We start from the raw sequence: 23,507 nt of genomic DNA on the forward strand, positions 1-23,507 counted from the left end.
CTTAAAAACCATCCTAAATTGCAGGACAGTCTAACCACATTTCTTATTTATTTCAATTATTTTGTGGTTAAGACTGGATTGCATGAAGGTATGGCTTTATCTCAGAGCAGGGAGCCTTTCATCATTGAACTTTTTCTGTTCTGGAGTGTCTCATTTTATGCAGAACCTTCCTACATTGTCTGACCAGCCCATTTCTCTGCCATGGAAAATGAGAAATCTCCTCATTATTTAGGGGGTTGTATCTAGGCCATTTTAATTTGTAAAATACAACTTCTTTCAGAAGATACAAAGAATCAGAGATATTTCTTCTTTTATTCAGAGGCAGAGTATAGAGATTTAATAAGTTAATGCTACCTTAAATTATCTATCCTACCTCATGGCACATTGTGGCTCAGTAGATAGGACTCTGGAGGTGGAGTCAGGAAGACAAGAGTTCAAATGTTGCCTCAGACACTTTCTAGCTGTCTAATAGTGGGCAAGACACTTACTAGCCATGTGACCCTGGGCAAATAGCATAACCTCTGTCTGCCTCAGTTTCCTCAACTGAAAAATAGAGAAGACAATAGCAGCTACTTCCTGGTGTTGTTGTGAGCATAAAATGAGATAATATTTATATACAGTGGCTGGCACTCTATGAATACTTATTCCTTTTCCTTTTCCCTTCATGGATGGATGAAGCCCTTCCCACCTTTATTATAAGGACTGCTACTTGCTAGAAATTGGGGTAGTGGTGGGCAGATAGTATATTCTCAGAAATGGAAGCTACTTCATAGGTCATCTAATCCAACCCCTACTTGAACAAGAATACCTTCTAAAGAAATTGAGGGAACGCCCATCAATTGGGGACTGGTTGAACAAGTTGTGGTATATGAATGTAATGGAGTATTATTGTGCTGTAAGAAATGAGGAGCAGGCAGATTTCAGAGAAACCTGGAAGGATTTACATGAACTGATGCTGAGTGAGATGAGCAGAACCATGAGAACACTGTACACAGTATCAACAACATTGTGTGTTGATCAACTGTGTTAGACTTGACTCTTCTCAGCAATATAATGGTCCAAGATAGTTCCAAAGGACTCATGATGGAAAATGCTTTCCAAATCCAGAAAAAAAGAACTGTGGAATCTAGATGCAGATTGAATCATACTATTTCTACTTTTTGTTTTTGTTTTTTGAGGTTTTTCCCTTTTGCTCTGATTCCTTTTTCACAGCATGTGATTGTACATATATAACCTATATCAGATTGCTTGCTGTCTTGGGGAGGGGGGAGGGAGGGAGAAAAATTTGAAACTAGAAATCTTATAAAAACAAACGTTGAAAACCATCTCTACATGTAACTGGAAAATAATAAAAACACTTTTATAATAAAAAAGAATCACTTCTAAAATATTCCTGGAGAAGATTTCCAGAGATAGAGAATACACTACCTGAGGTCAGCTCATTCTATTAAAAACAAAACACCACAGCTAATTGTTGGGCAGTTTGTTCTTACATGAAGCCAACCTATAACTGCTCTCCACTGCTGTTAGTTTTATTTGGCCTCAAAAGGTAAAGAAACTCTTTGTTAAAGTTCTATGTAAATAAATGTTCACTGTTATTCCTCATGACAGTTTTGCCAGAGTTTGAGAGCTACTGGCATAGCCTTAGAGAAACCAAGGTGCCCTTCATGTCACAATGAGAAACAAGAACAGTCCATTTTGAATCTCCTTTTTCTATGAATGTGGCCTGCATTCATTAAAACCCAGCTCATAAACATCCCTGGCATGGAATAATCTCTCTGAACTTGTCCTCTTAGGCATAGCCTTCTAGATGGTGCTGTGGGTAGAGTGTGGGACTTAGGGTTAGGAAGACCTAAGTTTATATCTTGCCTTAAATACTATCTTTGTGACCCTGAGCAAGTCATTAATCTTCTTTGTACCTCAGTCTCTTAATCTGTAAAATGGGGAGAATGATAGCACAGTTTTATGGATCAAATGAGAAAACATATCTAAAGCACTTTGCAAACTTTAAAGTTTATATAAATACTAAATAGCTATTATTATTCATAATAACAACAAAAATAATAATAAATATTCTAGAACCTAGGGTTGCCCCCAAAGAGGCTTTGGATACTACAAGTCCAGTGATAGTATCCTTTGTACAAGGACTAGTTTAGATGAATTTGGAGAGACTTATCACCAGGCTGGTAACAGGGTGATTAATAATTGAGTTTCAGTAATAATCAAAATCCTTCTACTAATTTAGAAAATAGTTACAATCTGTGACACTAGAAGCAGTACCCACACCAACAAAATTAAGTCCTTAAAGTACTAAAGATTGCTTTAGTACTTTTTTTCAAAAATTAAAAAAAAATTAGAAACTTTTTTTGGGGACTACCAAATCATACTGCTGACTTATACTGAACTTAAAGACCACTAAAATCTTTAGGTCTTTTTCATATAAACCATTGTCTCTATCATTCTATACTCATACTCAACTATACAATACTGATTATTGCTATTAGGTTCCATTTTTTTAGATTCTGTCTGTGGTTCTAGCCTATTGAAAACATTTGAGATCTTGATTCTATTATCTTACATTTTAACCATATATACCTTTTAACTTTGAGTCATCAGATAATACAACAAACATGCCATTAAAATGTTGACTTTGTGACCCTGGGTAAGTCACAACCCCAAATGCCTTGCCAAAATTTTTTTTTAAATGTTGACACAAACAGATCCAAGGACAGATCCTGGGGTAGGGGACTGGGATACTCAACCACAGACCTCCTCACACCAGGGGAATCAATACATTAATCTCAACCCTGTGAGTCCTGTCATCTGATAAACTCTGAGTCACTCTAACTGATTTTTTCCCCATAAGGATATTGAAAACTTGTAAAATGCCTCTTGAGATTAGTCTATGGCATTTATTGCTCAGGTAATCCTGTGAAAAAGAGGAAATGTAATCAGTCCATCCATCCACATATTCCCATAAGACAAACCTTTTACAATTCACTTCATAATTTTGCCAGGGATTGAAGTCAAGATCACTAGTCAGTAGTTTTCAGAAACTACCTTCTTCCCCCACTTTTGAAAATGCAGGCATCTAGTCTTCTGGTATCTCTCTTGTTCCATGATTTCTATGAGATTACTGACATTGGAATTGTGAACCTCTCTGAAAGTGATTTCAGAATGCTGGGATGTAGTTTATCTGGACCTGATGACTTCAACTCATTGAGATACTCTGTATCTCCTCACTTATTTTTGGTTTCAGTTCTATGTTGATCAATGTTGTTCTATCTTTCCTTTGCAGCACAATATTTTCCTTGGTAGAGGAAAACAGGCAAAGAAAACAATTGTGAAATAAGTTTAGTTTCTATCTTCTGTTAGCATTGTCCATTCTGCTGTACCAGTTTAGTTGTGCTCCAACACCCAACCCTTTATTCTCTCCTCAACCCTGACACATTCCTTCTGTATTCCTAGCATTATTTTTATAGGACTGTGCTACCGCCTTGTATTCACCCTCAGTTGTTTGCCCTTGCACAGACCTTCTTTCTGTACAGTTCTTTTAAAAAACTAAGTCAGCCAGTGAGTTGCTATGCATCTATGTCAAATCTTTTTTTAGTTATTGCCTCCTTTTTCTTCCTCAGATTTTCTGGTTTTCTTTTTCTCAAGAATTTCATTCTTGAGTATACCATACTTCTTAGGCCAACTTACCCAGTAGATTTTAGCTCATGGGTATCTGTTTATACTTTTTTCGGAATGCTTCGAAATCTCCCCAAATCCAAGTTGTATGTCACATTATACCTGTCTTACCTTTTCATGAATTCATCATAAAGATGGAATTCTTATCTCCTTCTAAGTTCCTATCATTTATTTCTAGTTTTGCAGCTTTTTCTAGTTTGGCAGTATTTTATTTCTTCCTTTCAAGTGATAGCCCCATCAGATTTGTGTTGGAGCCCTGTTGTAGGGCAGGGAGAGCATGATCCTCTGGACACGGGAGCTATGTCAGTGTGTTCTAGGCTTTGTTCTTGTGAAACACTTCATTAGTGCCCATAAAAATAATTCATCTACTTTCCTGTGTACCCACATTTGGAAATTTATCTGTCTCATCTCTCATGCAAAGATGTTGAACATCTTAGAAAAGAGAAATAATTCAAGAAAATTATGGTTCTCAAGTCTTCTGGGGGAGGCTGGGAGGAAGGAGGGAGAAAACAAAGATTCAATGAAAGGTCTGTCTTCTTGAAACACCTGTTGGAAAATACTATTCTGTATGTCTATCATTGCTTTTAAAAAACTTCTGTTCAGATATTTGGTAATATTTATTTTTAGGGTTCAGAGCTCTATTTTATTAGCTTGATGCTTGTAAAATGATTGTTTCATGGTCTTTTATACAGCCATGCCTGAGAGAGAGGTGGCATCTAGGTGGCATAGTACCAGTACCAAGCTTGGAGTCAGGAAGACTCATCTTCAGCTTCCTGTATTCAAATCTGGCCTCAGACATTTACTAAATGTGTGACCCTGAGCAAGTCACTTAACTCTGTGTGCCTCTGTTTCCCCATCTGTAAAATGAACTGGACAAGGGAATAGCAAAAACCACTCCAGTATCATTGCCATGTAAACTCCAAATGGGCTCACGAAGAGTAGGACACAATTGAAACAATTCAACACAACAAAAAAGTAAGAACTGTGAAGGGGTTGTCAGGGACATAATAAGCATTGTCAGACACATGCATATATATGTATATGTATATATGTATGTGTGTATATATGTATGTATACACATATGTACTTGACAAAAAAGTCAAATATACCTTTCTGTGTCCTCCATGTCCCAAACCTCATAAAGCTTTCATCATGTCTTAGTTTACACAACTTCCTCAAGAAAATGCAACAGAAAGAATATAGAGATGTATAGAGAAAACCACCCAGAAGGAGCTGTCCCCACAAACCACACTACTCTGTCACAAAATATTCTTACATGATCTACTAGTTATTTTTTCTTCCAAGAGGATATGCTCTACAAAAGTGGTAAATGGGTCATTATTACAAACAGAAGTCCAGAAACTCTCTTTCCTACTTTTATTTACTGGATTCAGGAGTTTCTAATTCAGTAGACAGCCTGGTGTGGTCTTTAGGGTTATTGGTAACATTTGACCTCTTGTTGCCTTCACATATAAGTTACTCTGACTTCTTTAGTTTTTGTAACATAGTTTAATGATAGTCCTTTCACTATCACCCTAAAATCACAACCACCAAACATATCTCCAAATTAATGTCTATTTTCTCATTTTACCTTTACTGACCTTGGTAGACTTGGGGCTTAATAATAATTGCTAACATTTACATAATGCTTTAAGGTTTGCAGAAAACTTTAGATATATTATTTCATTTGATCCTTACAACACTTTTATTCTGGGAGGTAGGCACTGTTGTTATCTCCAGTTAGAGATAAGAAAATTGAGGCACAGAAAGATCAAGAGACTTTTGCAGAGTTGTACAACTAATAAATGTTTGAGGCAGGATTTGAACTCAGCTCCTGATTAAATGAAATTAAAAATGTTGAGGTTTCACCCCTCCCCCTACAATCAAATAACTTGAAGGGATTTTGGACAATTTTTAGGCAATTATAAACCTTTAGTAGCACACTGCTATTATTTATGAGAAGTTCCCAATGCCTGAGGGAAAGGTCATTTTTGTAGTTGAAATAATTTTTGCCTGCTGAGGAAAAAGTCCTAAGCAAGGACAAGAAAAGCAGAGTAGAAGGACTGAAAATGAGATTGTATTGTTTCTTCTGTTGCAGTTACCTATTTAAAAGATAAACACCTAAGTAGGAGGTTTATAATGGTTCTAGCTACCTTCTCTTCCAACATCTCTAGTCAGGAAATTACATGGCAGAGAATTACACACCTTTCGTTTTTCCCTCTGGCCTTATACCTGTTTGGTATAGAGCTAAGAATAGGTCAATACTATTTTGTCTAGAGTTTTCTTTAAGGAAATGAAGAGAACATTATGGAGAATATATTTTTAAACAAATCTCATGATAGAAGTGACTTGCTATGTATTTTATATATTTAAAAGTGTGAAGGTACATTTAAAATTTATTTAATTTTAAATTTATAGAATAAAAACATTTCTTTAACATAGTATAATAAAAAGATGATTGCAATTAAATTACAAACCTATTATATGCAACTTGCTATTCCTTTTAAATATATAATGAAGTTATCATGTAAATTTCTTTTTTCCTTTTTACTCTTCCTGCTGTCCCTGCTCTAGTGATGGCTACCATTAAACACAAATATGTGTGTATGCATGTATGTATACACACATATCTATCATTCTATACACACTTCTGTCTATCAGTTCTGTTTTTCTCTGGATGCAGATAGCATCATCCTTCATATATCCTTTGTAGTTAATTTGGATATTTATAGTAGTCAAAATGACTTATTCACTCAGAGTTGTTCTTAAAATAATATTGGGTTACTGTATACAATATTCTCTTGGTTCTGTGATGAAATAATGGGATTTAGCAGATACTCAAAGACCCACCTGGAGATTAATCTATACTGATTGAATCAAGTGAGAGTGATTGACTGCTGGTGTAAGGACCGCCTCTGTTCCAGACCTATAAAAAGCTTCCACAAACAGCTTGCTGGGGAGTTCCTGATTAAAGCAGGCTCGTGGAGGAGGACTTGAGGAAGAACCCAAACAGGCTGGAACTCTAGGCTAGGTAGGACTTCTTTTTCTTAACTTTCTGAACTCCTTGTAAATATCTGTATGCTTTAATAAATGTTTAATGCCCAAAGACTGGTATTGAAGCTTTTTAATTTAAGGCGACCACAATTTAGATTTTAAACATCACAGTTCTGCTTATTTTTCTCTTCATTATTTCATGCAAGTTTATCCATATTTTTCTAAGATCACTGAGCTCATAATTTCTTATAGCACAGTGGTATTCCATCACATCATCTGACACAATTGTTCAGTCATTCCTCAATTGACAGGCATCTCCGCAGTTTCCAGGTTGGTTTTTTTGTTGTTTTGTTTTGTTTGTTTTTGCCACTGCAAAGAGAATGGCTACAAATGTTTTGGAATATATAGGCTCTTTTCCTTTTTCCCTAATCATCTTTGGAAATAGACCTAGTAGTGGTAATGCTGGATCAAAAGGAATTTGGACGCAATTCCAGATTGCTCTCCAAACTGGTTGGATCAATTTATAATTCCACCAACAATGAATTAGCATCCCAATTTTTCCACATCCCCTCCAGGTACATTTTTAAACAAGTGGGTTTTAGTATCAACTCTATAATTAATCAGTAAGTTCTTCTGTGTACCCCATACTATGGGCCTCAATTTCTTCATTTTTAAGATAAGTAGACTGGACTAAGTGATTTATAAGGGAACTTCTCATCTATTCTACAAGTGATAGATTATTGTCACATGCATCCTTCAAGGAACGTCTCAGTTTTATAAGTGTCTCACAGAGAAGGAAGTCCTCTTGATTTCCAAACAAAGTGTACCCCCACAACTACTCTGAAGCACCTAGCATCTGAGAAGTGCTGCTTGCTCTCTCATATTTTGGGTTATTTCATCCTTATGCCATTCTAAAAATTTTCATCTCAAAGCATAAGCCATCCCAGATATGATATTCATGAAAAAAGCAGTAAAGATATTCTCATTAATGAAAAGCACTGAAGTAACTGCTTTTTCTTCACAAATGATGAAAAAAAGGACTGGGTAATATTGTCTTCCATTTATAATTCTTTTTTTTTTTGTTTTTCTGTTTTGTTTTTTGTTTTATTTTGTTTTGTGGGGAAATGAGAATTAAGTGATTTGCCCAGGGTCACACAGCTAGTAAGTGTCAAGTATCTGTGGCCAGATTTGAACTCAGGTCCTCCTGAATCCAGAGCCAGTGCTTTATTCACTGTGTCACCTAGCTGCTCCCATAATTCTTATTTTTTAAAAAACTGATTTAACTGTTAATTATTATTAATTTTTTTTTTGGTGAGGCAATTGGGGTTAAGTGACTTGCTCAGGGTCACACAGCTAGTAAGTGTTAAGTGTCTGAGGCCAGATTTGAACTCAGGTCCTCCTGACTCCAGGGCCAGTGCTCTATCCACTGCACCACCTAGCTGCCCCAGCTGTTAATTTTAAAAATAATTCTCACAGCGATATTGGCAAATTTCCTTAGTAGGAAGGTGATAAACCAAACAGTTCAGATAAACTTTATTAGAACAGATTCAATTCAATTCAATACATTCATATTTAGTATCTCCTGTGCTGGTCACTGTGTCATGTGCTAGGAGACAAATATAAAGATAGCTTCGGTCCCTGCCTTCAAGGAGCCTATAACTTAAGAGCAGAGCCTAATGACTTGCACAAACAAGTAGAACACAAGGTAGAATATATCATGGCAAATGAGAGGCTCCAACAAAGCTCTATAAGAAAATTTGATGAGAAAGAAATAATTTTCGCGGAAGGGGGGAGAGCAAAGGAATGGAGGGGGATGGCTTCATGGAAGAGATGGCAACCCTGTAGTTGGGGCCTTGAAGGAAGAGAAGGTTATATACATACACTGGGTCTGGAGAGGATTCTTTTCAGGAGCACATCCAACCTTTGCAAATGTACAGAATAAATAAATTAGAGGACAAGTTTTTTAAAGAGTGAGCAGCCCAGTTGGCTCCTGGCTTCCTCTAAGACACAATTCAGATGCCAAGTTCTACAGGAGGCTTTTCTCAGATCCCTCCAAATGCTAGTGCCTTCCCCTCTGAGAATACCTTTCATGCTTTATATATCTTGTATGTGCCTAGTAATTTACATGTTGTCTCTTTCATTAGAATGTGAAATTCTTGAAGGAATGGAATACTTTTGCCTTTTATTTTTGTATCCTCATCACTTAGCACAGTGCCTGGCTCTTAGTAAGCCCTTAAATAAATGCCTTTTCATTCATTAATTCAAAGCTTGAATGAAAATAGAACAGAAAGGGGGGCTAAGGAACCTTAGGAAATTCCTTCATTTAGGATGAGAGAAAAAGAGAAATCATTGAAGGATATAGAAAACAATCAGAACCATGGACTAAGAATGTGGAAGTGTTATGGAAATTAAAGGCAAGAAAGAATTTTTATCTCTCTATGTCTATTTCTATGTTGATATCTATCTATATCTACTATAGAGAGAGATCTATAACACCTACATGGTATATATAAATAAATATAGACAGGTAAATAGATATGTAGATACATCTATGTGCATCTATGCATATATATGTACTCACAACACATATATAGAAAGACATGTTTATATACACACAAGTAGTATATGCATACATATATACATACATGTATACCTATACGTATGTACACATATATGAATATACACATATACTTACACACATAGATATCCTTCTTTCCAAAACTGTCTCCAAAAATGCATGACACACTTTTCAGTTTAATCAATATCATTAACATTTTTCTATGACTTTCTTAAGTCTAGATGACCAACAAAACAATAAATCAAGTTCTGATTTGTAGACTTTGCCAATTTCTGAGGTGTGAATGCTCACCCTGAAAATTTAACAGTTGGCCCTCGTGCACCCATATAAAATGATTCCGTATTATGTTTATTCCCTTTGGGTCCTGATCTCTTATATTATAAGAAATGACAATCAGATAAATCTCTGCTAATGTGTTAGCTAGCTTTTCTATTACTCCTCTTAGATTGCCTAATACTTTAAACCAGGAAAAATTCTTACAGGACAATAGTTCCCTATTTCCTGTGGAAGGTCATTTATATTGGTAGCAGGATTTGGGGGGTATTATGACATGTCATTGGATGTTATTTTTGGTTATCTTCTAGCCTGAAATCATATCACATAGTCAGCCAATTGTTCTAGCTTCAAATACCACTTTCTCTATAAAGTCCTTCTTGAGCCCTCCTCCCTACCTAAGTACCTTGAAATTTATTTGCATTGTATTTATCCTCTTTCTATTTATTCTGTATATGTGTACTTGTTGTCTTGTTGATAGAATGTAAGTGCCTTGGGAGTACAAATTGCTTAATTCTTTGGATTTTCAGGGCTTGGCACACAGTATTTAATAACTGCTTGTTGCCTGATGTAAACTGCTTGCTGCTAAAAGCAGAAATTAAAGAGACACTTTCTATATGAAGCCTTCTCTGATATAGCCCCCAATTTTAGTCAGTAATAACCTTTTCACCCAACAAACCACCTATAACTCATTACCTCTCCTATGAAGTTATGCATTACTTTGTATGGTAATTATTTATGTAAGCTTTGGGCTCCCCTGCTAGATTGTGTATTACAAATGGTCGGGGTCCTTATCTCCTCTAAACTTTGGTTCTTACATAAAATTGAAAACAGGGCTTTGCATCTAAATGGTGTTTAAAAATATTGGTTGAAATGAATCACTAAGTTGTGAGTAGTTTACCCAATTGGTCTGGATCACTTCTGGGCTCTAACATCAAGGTCTGGCCTTTTCTAGATGGAAATAACACTTTTTCCTGGCTCTTTTCACCAGAGGAAGGCTGTGAGGAAGCTAGATGACAGGAATACATCAAACTCTATTAGTCACCCTGTAAATGTTCAGTCTATTTATTTATTATGAGTTATTCATAAACATTGACTAGATGCCATAATTTAATGCCACCTGCAATGATTCCTGAAAGTGGCAATATTTTAGTGTTCCTCCATGAATAACTGACCTGCTTAGAGCTCAGAATCAAACCTAACTGCACTTTGACAGAAGTACATTCATCTTCATCTCCAAACCAGTAATCTTAAACATTTAGGAGAACAAAAGAGATCTGCTTTGAAGGAATTCAATTAAAACTATCTGAAATCTTAATGCCTTTCAACTGATGGTTGAGGTGGATACTTAGGTGGTTAGAGATCCCAGTTAATGTCTCCATTTATAGCATAAATGTGATTCCTGTCAATATTCAACATCTTTACAGCCATTCTTCACTCTTAACCACACTGTAGCTTTTGATCTGATTAGCTATGCTCTCCTCCTGGGCATTGTGTCACCCTAAGTTTCTGTGATCCTACTCCTTCCTCATTCTCTTCCTGTCTGATTGTTTCTTGATAGTCTCTTTGCTGGGTCATCATTCATCTCCCACCTTACTTTAAGTCAATGAGCAGCAATGATGAGAAAAAGACATTTCCAGTCTTGGCAGCTACCTCATGAGTTCAAGAAATGCTGGGTTCCTGAGCTGGGGCAGCTACTCAATAGCAGGTGTTTTGTGAAACTATAACACTTCCCAGAGTTGAAGAGAACCCCTGGCAGGATCATGTTGAATCCAAAGGAATGAAAGAAGCATAGCTGGACAGCTAGACTGTGAATTTTCTGAATTGAACAAAAAGCTGCCTTCACCATCGTGGAAGCTGCCTTTGCCACTGGGTGGCAGAACCTTCTTATCCCGGAAGATCCCTACATCCCTGCAACTCCTTCCTCTGACTGGTCAGTCAGTCAGTTACAAACATTTATTAAACACCTGCTATGAGCCAGGCGCTGCTCTAAGGATGAGGGATACAAAAAGAGGCAAAAGATGGTGATAGTCATGTCTTCTTGGAACCTTCATTTTAAGAAAGGGCTCCCAAGTCAACCATGTTCACTTCTTCATTCCTCTAAGGGCCCTACTCATGACTCCCTGGACATTTTTCTCTATCCTGTCCTTATCTGGGTGCCACTGCATCTTTTCATCTTCCTTCTATGTGTTGTCTTCCTCCTTATGCTGGTCTGCTCTTTGAGGGTAGGAACTGTCTTCCTATTTGCTTCTATTTGTATTCACTGTGCTTGGCACATAATTGGCACTTAATAAATGTTGTTGATCTGGCCCTTTGATAAACAAATGTATGTAGGAAACTTACTTGGGACTTACAATAACCATTTATTCTGAGGAAGTGGTAAGGAATGTCAGTTAAAAATTTTTTTCTTGACTGTATCTGGCTATGTAGTGAGAAACATGACCAAAATAATGACTTTTCTTTTTTTTCTTTTTCTTTTTTTTTTTTTTTTTGGTGCGACAATTGGGTTAAGTGACTTGCCTAGGGTCACAACAGCTAGTAAGTGTTAAGTGTCTGAGGCCAGATTTGAACTCAGGACCTCCTGAATCCACAGCTAGTGCTCTATCCACTGTGCCACCTAGCTGCCCCATGACTCTGCTTTCAATGATAAGCTTAGTACTTTTTTTGATGCATCAAGGTTCCATGATTTAATCTGTGTAGGATTCCTACCTTACCAGAATAAACTATTTAATAAATTGCTGTGGCCAAAACCTTCTTCCTGGTGATGATTATCTCAGAATTTTTCTTTTTTTTTTTTTTAGTGAGGCAATTGGGGTTAAGTGACTTGTCGAGGGTCACACAGCTAGTAAGTGTTAAGTGTCTGAGGCTTGATTAGAACTCAGGTACTCCTGACTCCAGGGCCAGTGCTCTATCTACTGTGCCACCTAGCCTAACTAATGCCTCTCCTCAAAGGTCTGATTCAATGTCTTCCTAGTTGGTAGCATTCATCAGAACCCCAACACTATCGTTTGCCACCATGCCAAGATGAAGTATTAGATGAGGACTTCAGTGGACTCAAATGAACAAGTCTAATTCATGTTGCATGTAAAAAGAGAACTGATTTGTCAGTCAGAACCTGTGCTCAAATCCCAACTCTGCTACCTACTATCTGTATGACCTTGTCAGGGTTAGTGGCTTTACTTCCTTATGCCTCAATACTCTTATTGTTAAAATATTAAAAATATTAAATATTTAAATTCAATTTAATATTTAACATATTAAACATTTAATATTTTAACATGTTATTAAAATATTTAGAAAATAGTTGAACCAGATGCCCTGTAATGACTCTCTCATCTCTGAAGTTACACGTGACTGTGTTTAGGTTGGATAACTCTTACATTTTATCAGTTGAAGGGCATTGTAGGCTAACAAGTCCTAGGAAATAAATAAATCTTCCAAGATGGGCCATGTCTCTGAAACTTTCTCAGAGTTCAAATTTGCCTCACTTCCGGGGTTGAAAGCATTTAAGGTTGTGGTTAAAATGCAAATGTTACCTAGGAGGTGGAATCATTAAGCCATCTATTAATACCTTAGTCTAAAATTAAATGATCGAATCAGAGGAAGCAATGTGCTTAGAGCAGAAGCATCTTCTCCAAGGGGAGTAGTTCAGAAAAGTGTTGTAGCATATGAGCTTCCTGGAGTCTAGGCCTTGGTGCTGGACTATCTCTCTATGTCTGATGTTTTTCTGGACCTGTTTCAGTTCTGATCTAAGCCTTTAAGACAGCCTCAGAGACTTCTGAAAAGTCAAATGCTATTACTACCCCTTCCTCTCCAAGATAAAAACCAAAACAACAACAACAACAAAATATTTTGATACAAAATAATGCAATAATAAAGTATGGTAGTGTGGAAACAATATTCATTGGGAGTTAAAAAGACTTCTGTTCAAATACTAACCCCACCATTAACTAGCTATGGAACCTCAAGCAGGTCCCTTAATCCCTCTTACATGGCAGACTTCTGAGAGTCCATTTTCTTCATTTGTAAAATGAGGAGTTTGAGATTGGTTTACATCAGGAATTTTTAACTTTGTGGTCCACAGATCTCTAGACTTCAGGGGATAGACGAACTTGGATGGGAAAAAAATCCATCTTTACTTATCTCTAACTGAAATGTAGAATTTCCTTCAATTTTTAAAATCAATATTATACTGAGAAAGAGTCCACAGGTTTCACTAGATTACCAAAGGAGCCCATGACATCACACCAAAAAAAAAAGTAACAAAGCTGGGACAGCTAGGTGGTGCAGTGGATAGAGCACTGGCCCTGGATTCAGGAGGACCTGAGTTCAAATCCGGCATCAGACACTTAAGACTTACTAGCTGTGTGACCCTGGGCAAGTCACTCAACCCCAATTTGCCCCCCTCCCAAAAGTAATAAAGCCCTTGCTTTTGTAAGTAATCATTACATGTCTCTGATGATTCCCTACAATTTGCACTAGAAGTTCCACTTTGCTGGGTCTCCTGAACTAGTGCAGTTTTAACTTCTAGGTTGAGAAATTGATTCATTCTATCTTTTCCTCTTATAATCCAAGAAGCTCTGAAATAACAGTTCCTCCACCTAAGAAGGTATAATTTACTAGCTAGTATTTGCTGAGCATTTAACTTAAACCCAGCATTTTGTTAGCTGCTCTGAAAGATAGTATCCTAGAACTCTATGGGGCTGGAGACACAGATGTGTGCCATTCTGAAGGATCCCACCCCATTTCCCATCAATTCAGGGGTAGTTCCAAGGGACAAACCAGGGCCTACAATTGCGCAGGACACATTTAGGACATCTGGAAGTAGCTTGAGAGTTAGTCAACCAATGTATTAGAAGAACAGCCTGGGACTTGTGAGTGTGGCAAATTGCAAGAAATAGCTACACCTGAGATGAAAGTGGGGTGTAGGGTCAGGGAATGCATTTATGCGAGATTGAAGAGTGAAAATCAGATCAGGCAAGTGAATAGAGCTTGTGCATTCACTCATGAGGGACTTAGAAGTGAGTAGGAAAGGCGTTTGAAGTGAGAGTAGTTGCAGTGGTGGGATGTTCAAGATTAGTTTCAGAGGGTGAGCCAGTGTAACTATGACCTAGCTGCTTATAGCGAGTAAGACAGGAAACTTAAACATATGCCCTGAAAATGTGAATGGATAGGGCGGAGCCAAGATGGCGGAGAGGAAGCAGCAAACTGCCTGAGCTCTCCTTCTGTTCCCTCAAAACGAACATTAAATCAAGCCTCTGGACGGATTCTGAAACTACAGAACCTGCAAAGAGACAGAGAGACACAGTCCTCCAACCAGAGATAATTTAGAAGACTTCAGGAAAAGGTCGGTCTGACTCGGGCAAAAGGGAGGCCCAGCGCAGGGCAGCAACCCAGCGCCGAGGGGGTCGGGGCAAATCAGCAGGAGCTGCGGGCCACAGCCGAACAACTGAGGCTCCCGGAACCTGGTTCAAAAATCTGGTGGCCAAGAAGGACAGTGGAAAAACTTACCTGCACCGGCCGAGAGGGCCACGAACGGTGGGATCAGACGCTGGGGTCTGGCGCCTGGCTGGCCGAGCACAATCATACAGGAAGTGCAGGGCGGGGCATCTCCACACACCATAAAGGCCTCAGAGTAAAAGCCCGGTCACAGCACCTATACACCTGCACAAGAAGCCCAAAACAGGGACCCTGGTGCCCCCAAAGCAGACCTCAACTTAAAGAATAAATAAATAAGCTGCAATAATGAGTAAGAAGCAAAAAAGAGCCCTCTCCATTGAGAGCTTCTGTATCAATAGGGAAGAAGCCAACACAAACTCAGATGAGGACAATAGCCTCAAATTGTCTACATCTGAAGCCTCACAAGGGAAGGTGAATTGGTCGCAAGAACAAAAAGCCTTCCTGAAGAGCTCAAAAAGGATTTTAAAAATCAATTGCAAGAGGTAGAAGAAAAAATGGGAGAGAAATGAAAGCAAAACAAAAAAACTATGAAAAAAGAATCAGCAGCTTGGAAAAGGAAGCTGAAGAAAACAAAGCCTTAAAAAATTCATTTGGCCAAATGGAAAAAAAGCTGCATAATCTCACTGAAGAAAACAATACCTTAAAAAATTCACTTAGCCAAATGGAAAAAAAAGGTGCATAATCTCACTGAAGAAAACAATGCCTTAAAAATTAAAGTGGGACAGTTGGAAGAAAAGGAATCCATGAGACACCAAGAATCAGTCAAGCAGAATAAAAAAAATGAAAAAATAGAAGAAAATGTGAAATACCTCATTGGAAAGACAACTGATCTGGAAAACAGATCGAGGAGAGACAATTTGAGAATCATTGGACTGCCTGAAAGCCATGACCAGAAAAAGAATCTAGATACCATATTCCAGGAAATTATTAAGGAGAACTGCCCTGATATCATAGAATCAGAGGATAAAATCATCATTGAAAGAATCCATCGATCACCTCCTGAAAGAGACCCCAAAAGGAAAACTCCAAGGAATATTGTAGCCAAATTCCAGAATTATCAGGTGAAGGAGAAAATACTCCAAGCAGCCAGAAAGAAGCAATTTAAATATCATGGAGCCACAGTCAGGATTGCTCAGGACCTGGCAGCTTCAACATTAAAGGACCGCAAGGCTTGGAATATGATATTCCGGAAGGCAAAGGAGATTGGATTGCAGCCGAGAATCTATTACCCAGCAAAAATGTGCATTTTCTTTCAGGGAAAAGATGGACATTTAATGACATTGGGGACTTTCAATCTTTCCTGGTGAAAAGACCAGAACTGAATAGAAAATTTGATCTCAACATACAAGACTCAAGAGAAGTTTAAAAAGGTAAACAGAGGGGAAAAAAAAAGTTACCCTATTAGGTTAAACTGTTTATATCCCTACACAGGAAGATAATACTCATAACTCTTAAGAACTGTAAATGTATTTGGGCAGAGAGAAGGACTTTATATAGAGGTATAAATATAATTGTCTTTGATGTGATGATACAAAAGAATTAAGGGGATAAAAAGGGAGTCTATGGGGAGGAGAGGAAAGGGGAGGTGGAATGGGATGAATTATATCATATGAAGAGGTGGAAAAAAACCTATTATAATAGAGGGAAAGAAAGGAGGGGGGAACATGGTTTCAATCCTATTCTCATTAGATTTGACTCAAAGAGGGAATAACATATACGTTCATTGGGATAAAGAAACTTAACTCATTCTTTAGGGAAACAAAAGGGGAAGGGAAAGGGGGGGACTGATAGAAGGGAGGACAAAAGCAAGGGAGAAAAGGGTAAAGAAAAGAGAGGGGGTGATAAAAAGGGAGGGCAGATTGGGGGAGGCAGGGGTAAGAAGTAAAACGTCGGTGAGGAGGAATAGGGTGAAAGAAGGGGGAAAGTACAAAGGGGGTAAATAGAATGGAGGGGAATAGACAGTCAGTAATAATAACTGTGAATGTGAATGGGATGAACTCTGCTATAAAACGGAAGCTAATTGCAGAGTGGATTAAAAACCAGAACCCTACAATATGCTGTTTACAAGAAACACATTTGAAGCAGAGAGATACACACAGAGTAAAGGTAAAAGGCTGGAGCAGAATATATTATGCCTCAGCTAAAGTAAAAAAGGCAGGGGTAGCAATCCTTATCTCAGACAAAGTGCAGGCAAAAATAGATCTCATTAAAAGAGATAAGGAAGGAAATTACATCTTACTTAAAGGTACTATAGATAATGAAGTAATATCAATATTATATATGTATGCGCCAAGTGGTATAGCATCCAAGTTCTTAGAGGAGAAGTTAAATGAGTTACAAGAGGAATTAGATAGTAATACTATACTAGTGGGGGATCTGAATCTCCCCCTCTCAGAATTAGATAAATCTAGCCAAAAAATAAATAAGAAAGAAGTGAAAGAGGTGAATAGATTACTAGAAAAGTTAGACATGATAGATGTCTGGAGAAAATTGAATGGGGATAGAAAGGAATATACCTTTTTCTCAGCAGTACATGGCACATTTTCAAAAATTGACCATGCATTAGGGCACAAAAACATCATAGTCAAATGTAGAAAGGCAGAAATAGTAAATGCATCCTTCTCAGATCATGATGCAATAAAAATTACATGTAAGAAAGAGCCAGGGAAAAGTAGAATGAAAATCAATTGGAAACTAAATAATTTCATTCTAAAGAATGAATGGGCCAAACAAGAAATCATAGAAACAATCAATAACTTTATCCAAGAGAATGACAATAATGAGACAACATACCAAAAGCTATGGGATGCAGCCAAAGCAGTGCTTAGGGGAAAATTTATAGCTCTAAATGCTTACATGAATAAGAAAGAGAAAGAGGAGATTAATGAATTGGGCATGCAACTTAAAAAGCTAGAAAAAGAACAAATTAGAAATCCCCAATTAGACACTAAATTAGAGATCCTGAAAATTAAAGGAGAAATCAATAAGATTGAAAGCAAAAAAACTATAGAATTAATCAATAAAACTAAGAGCTGGTTTTATGAAAAAACCAATAAATAGATAAAATACTGGTTAATTTGATTAAAAAAAAGAAAGAAGAAAACCAAATTACCAGTATCAAAAATGAAAAGGGTGATGTTACCACCAATGAAGTGGAAATTAAAGCAATAATTAGGAAATATTTTGCCCAACTGTATGCCAATAAATTTGACAATCTAAATGAAATGGATGAATATTTACAAAAATACAAACTGCCCAGGTTAACTGAAGAGGAAATAAAATCCTTAAATAAACCCATATTAGAAAAAGAAATTGAACAAGCTATTAATGAACTCCCTAAGAAAAAATCCCCAGGGCCAGATGGGTTTACGGGTGAATTTTACCAAACATTTAAAGAACAATTAATTCCAATATTATACAAATTATTTGGAAAAATAGGTGAAGAAGGAGTTCTACCAAATTCGTTTTATGACACAAATATGGTGGTGATAGCAAAACCAGGCAAAGCAAAAACAGAGAAAGAAAATTATAGACCAATTTCCCTAATGAATATTGATGCTAATATCTTATTTAAGATTTTAGCAAGGAGATTACAGCAAGTGATCACCAGGATAATACACTATGACCAGGTGGGATTTATACCAGGAATGCAGGGCTGGTTCAACATTAGGAAAACTATTAACATAATCAACCACATCAATAAGAAAACCAACCAAAATCATATGATTATCTCAATAGATGCAGAGAAAGCTTTTGACAAAGTACAGCCCCCTATTCCTAATAAAAACACTAGAGAGTTTAGGAATAGGGGGAGCTTTCCTTAGAATAATAAACAGTATCTACCTAAAGCCATCAGCAAGTATTATATGCAATGGAGATAAATTAGAGGCCTTCCCAATAAGATCAGGGGTGAAACAGGGATGTCCATTGTCACCCCTATTATTTAATATTGTCCTAGAAATGTTAGCTTTAGCAATCAGAGAAGAGAAAGGAATTAAAGGAATTAGAATAGGCAAGGAGGAAACAAAACTATCACTCTTTGCAGATGATATGATGGTATACTTAAGGAATCCTCGAGAATCAAGTCAAAAATTACTTGAAACAATTAACAACTTTAGCAAAGTAGCAGGATATAAAATAAATCCACATAAATCATCAGCATTTCTATACATGACCAACAAAGTCCAGCAGCAAGAGATAGAAAGAGAAATTCCATTTAAAGTAACGGTAGGTAATATAAAATACTTGGGAGTCTACTTGCCAAGACAAACCCAGGAGCTCTATGAACACAACTACCAAACACTCTTCACACAAATCAAATCAGATCTAAATAATTGGAAAGATATCAATTGCTCATGGATAGGCAGAGCTAATATAGTAAAAATGACAATACTGCCTAAATTAATTTACTTATTCAGTGCCATACCAATCAGGCTACCTAAAAATTATTTTATACAGCTAGAAAAAATAATAACAAAATTCATCTGGAAAAACAAAAAATCAAGAATATCCAGGGAAATAATGAAAAAAAATTCACAGGAAGGTGGGTTAGCGGTACCAAACCTGGAGCTTTACTATAAAGCGGCAGTCATCAAAACTATCTGGTACTGGCTAAAAAATAGAGTGGTAGATCAATGGAATAGGCTAGGCTCAGGAAATGCAGTAGTAAATGACACTAGTAATGTAGTGTTTGATAAACCCAAAGACTCCAGCTTCTGGGATAGGAACTCAGTATTTGACAAAAACTGCTGGGAAAACTGGAAGATAGTATGGCAGAAATTAGGCTTAGACCAACATCTTACACCTTATACTAAAATAAGGTCAAAATGGATACATGATTTAGACATGAGGTGATACCATAGGTAAATTAGGAGAGAAAGGAATAGTCTACCTATCAGATCTTTGGAAAGGAGAAACAGTTTTTGACCAAACATGAGATAGAGTATATTATAAAATGCAAAGTGGATGATTTTGATTATATTAAATTAAAAAATTTTTGTACAAACAGAAGCAATGCATCCAAAATTAGAAGGGAGGCAGAAAGCCTGGGAAACAATTTTTGAGGCCAGTGCTTCTGATAAAGGCCTCATCTCTAAAATATATAGGGAATTAAATCAAATTTATAAGAATCCAAGTCATTCCCCAATTGAGAAATGGTCAAAGGATATGAACAGGCAGTTTTCTGATGAAGAAACCAAAGGTATCTATTCCCATATGAAAAAATGCTCTAAATCTCTAATGATTAGAGAGATGCAAATTAAAACAACTCTGAGGTACCACCTGACACCTATCAGATTGGCTAAAATGACAAAAAAGGGAGATAATAAATGTTGGAGAGGCTGTGGGAAAATTGGAACACTAATGCATTGTTGGTGGAGCTGTGAGCTGATCCAACCATTCTGGAGAGCAATTTGGAATTATGCCCAAAGGGCGATAAAGCTGTGCATACCCTTTGACCCAGCAATCCACTTTTAGGTCTTTTGCCCAAAGAAATCATGGAAGGGGGAAAGGGACCCACATGTACAAAAATATTTATAGCTGCTCTTTACGTGGTAGCAAGGAATTGGAAGTTGAGGGGGTGCCCATCAATTGGGGAATGGCTGGACAAGTTGTGGTATATGAATACAATGGAATACTATTGTGCTGTAAGAAATGATGAGCAGGAAGAGTTCAGAGAAACCTGGAGGGTCTTACGTGAGCTGATGATGAGTGAGATGAGCAGAACCAGAAGAACATTGTACACAGTATCATCAACATTGAGTGTTGACCTACTGTGATGGACTATATTCTTCTCACCAATGCAATGGTACAGAAGAGTTCCAGGGAACTCATGATAGAAGAGGATCTCCAAATCCAAGAAAAAAAAGAAAGAAAGAACTGTGGAGTATAGATGCTGATTGAACCATATTATTTCTTTTGTTTTGGGTGCTGTTGTTTTTTTTTTTCTATTTTGAGGTTTTGCATCACTGCTCTGATTCTTTCTCTTGTAACAGGATTAATGCAGAAATAGGATTAATGTTATTATGTGTATATATATGTGTGTGTATATATATATATCATATGTATATGTATAGAGATATATAGATATAACGTATATCAGATTACCTGCTGTCTAGGGGAGGGGGGGAGGGAGGGGAGGGAGGGAGAAAAATCTGAAATTGTAAAGCATGTATAAACAAAAGTTGAGAACTATCTTTACATGTAACAGAAAAAATAAAATATCTCATAAAACCAAAAAAAAAATGTGAATGGATAAGTTAGAGGACCAAGAAGTCCCCAGTGGTGTGGACTTGTTATGGAACCTTCTTGCATTAATAGGTTATAGGATTAGGTTTTATATATACATATACATATACTTATACTTATACTTATACATGTGTGTGTCTGTGTGTATATGTATACGTATACACACACACATATATGTATATGTTAAAGGACTAGGGTTGATGACTATTATGGATGGAGCAATGATGAAGCACTGCAAGATCTAATTCTGTCCAGTTCAGTGTATCTGAATTGTGGACATCTGATCTCCTGTTGGCTTCTATTGGAAGAAGAATGAATGCCTGAAGATGAGCGACACTGAGATATAATGCAGTGAGAATAATGACAGGAAGTATGTTACATGGCTACATATTGGGGCTCAACATATGGAAGAATTTCCTAACAGAGCTGCCCAAGAGTGGAATGGGTTCACTCATGGAATGGTGAGTTCTCCACCAGTGGAAGCATTTAGACAGAGACTACATGAGCACATGCTAGAAATATCATAGAGAGAATTCTGGCATGAGCCAGGAGATTAACCCAGATGAACTGGTTATGTTTAGTGAGGAGAAGAGAGGAGTCAGGAAGGATGTTATAGCTGTGTTTAAAAAAGATGGACAAGGATTATATCAGTCAGGGAAGGTTTAATGAAAATACTAGGATTTGACCTAGACTATAATCTGGAATGCTAAAATGAGATGGGGAATATGGCAATTTTTCTGAAAAAAAAAAAGGAGTTTTGGTGGATTACAAACTTAATATAAGTATAAAATGATAGCTTTAAAAGTGAAGTGATCTTCAAATTAAACCAATTCAAGTCAAGGAGATTATATGGGTCAGGGATTGTGTTAAGTGCTGGGGATACAAAAAAGGGAAAGGTTAGCTTTGTTCTCATAGATCTTGTGGTCTAACAGGGGAGACAACATGCAAATAGCTATGTCAAATAGATTGAATATAATCTCAGAGGGGAGGGCACTACCCTTAAAGGAGACTCAGAAAGATTTCTTCCAGAAAAATGGGATTTAATGATACTTGAGGAAAACCAGGGAAGCGAGGGAATAGGAGGGAGAGAAATCCAGTGAAAAATTCACTAGGTTGAGAGATTGTTATTATTTGTTTTTCATTGTCAAAGAGGCAATGACATCTGGAAGGTGATGTCTTGACTTGAAAGTCAAATGGATTTAAGTGAGGCAGGCCCAAGGCCCAAGGCTCCTTCAGAGCCATCTGTGTTCAGTGGCAAGACATAGATCAGGATGACTGGAGATGGCCCAATGGGAGTGGGAGACCTTGGTCTTTTTTTTTTTTTTTTGGTGGGGCAATGAGGGTTAAGTGACTTGCCCGGGGCCACACAGATAGTAAGTGTCAAGTGTCTGAGTTCAGATTTGAACTCAGGTCCTCCTGAATCCAGGACCAGTGCTTTATCCACTGCACCACCTAACTTCCCCACCCCCCCCCCCTTGGCCTTTTTAAGCCAAAGTCTTTCCCAGGTCTCAGTTTGCCTGAGGCAGCACCCATTCAGTGATTAAGGCTAGTTGAGAAATGACACAAAAAATGGCCTCTTTTACTTGCTCAAAAAAAAAAAAATCAGTTTCAGGGGCAGCTAGGTGGCTCAGTGGATAGAGCACTGGCCTTGGATTCAAGAGTACCTGAGGTCAAATCTGGCTTCAGATACTTGACACTTAACTAGCTGTGTGACCCTGGGCAAGTCACTTATCCCCAATTGCCTCACCAAAAAAAAAAATCAGTCTGGAAGGTTAAGACATACCATTTCTTTTTCTAGGAACAGAAAGGAAAGGCAGTGTCACTGGATCATAGAATAGAGAATGGAATGAAGTAGGGAGACACTTGAGGCAGGGAGATCAACCATGATCAACTATGATGGTGGGCCTACACCTCAAAGGGTGTTGGCAATGTCAAAGAAGAGAAGGGGACATATACAAAAAAATATTAAAAAGGTAGTCTTGGCTTAATTTGGAAGTTGGGGGAATAGGGAAAAGGGAATAAGAATTTATATAGAAACTACCATGTGCCGGGAGCTGTGCCAGGCACTTTACAAATATTATGTCATTTGATCTTCATATAATCCTTCAAGGAAGGTGCTATTATTATCCTCACTTTACAATTGAGGAAATTAAGCCAGACAGATGTTAAGTGATTGGTTGTACAGCTAGTAAGTATTTGATTCAAAATTTGAACTTGTCTTCCTGATTCCAGGTCCAGTGCTCTATCCATTGTGCCAATAAGATGG

Source organism: Dromiciops gliroides, chromosome 1 (genome assembly GCF_019393635.1).
Source record: "Dromiciops gliroides isolate mDroGli1 chromosome 1, mDroGli1.pri, whole genome shotgun sequence".
Taxonomy (NCBI): domain Eukaryota; kingdom Metazoa; phylum Chordata; class Mammalia; order Microbiotheria; family Microbiotheriidae; genus Dromiciops; species Dromiciops gliroides.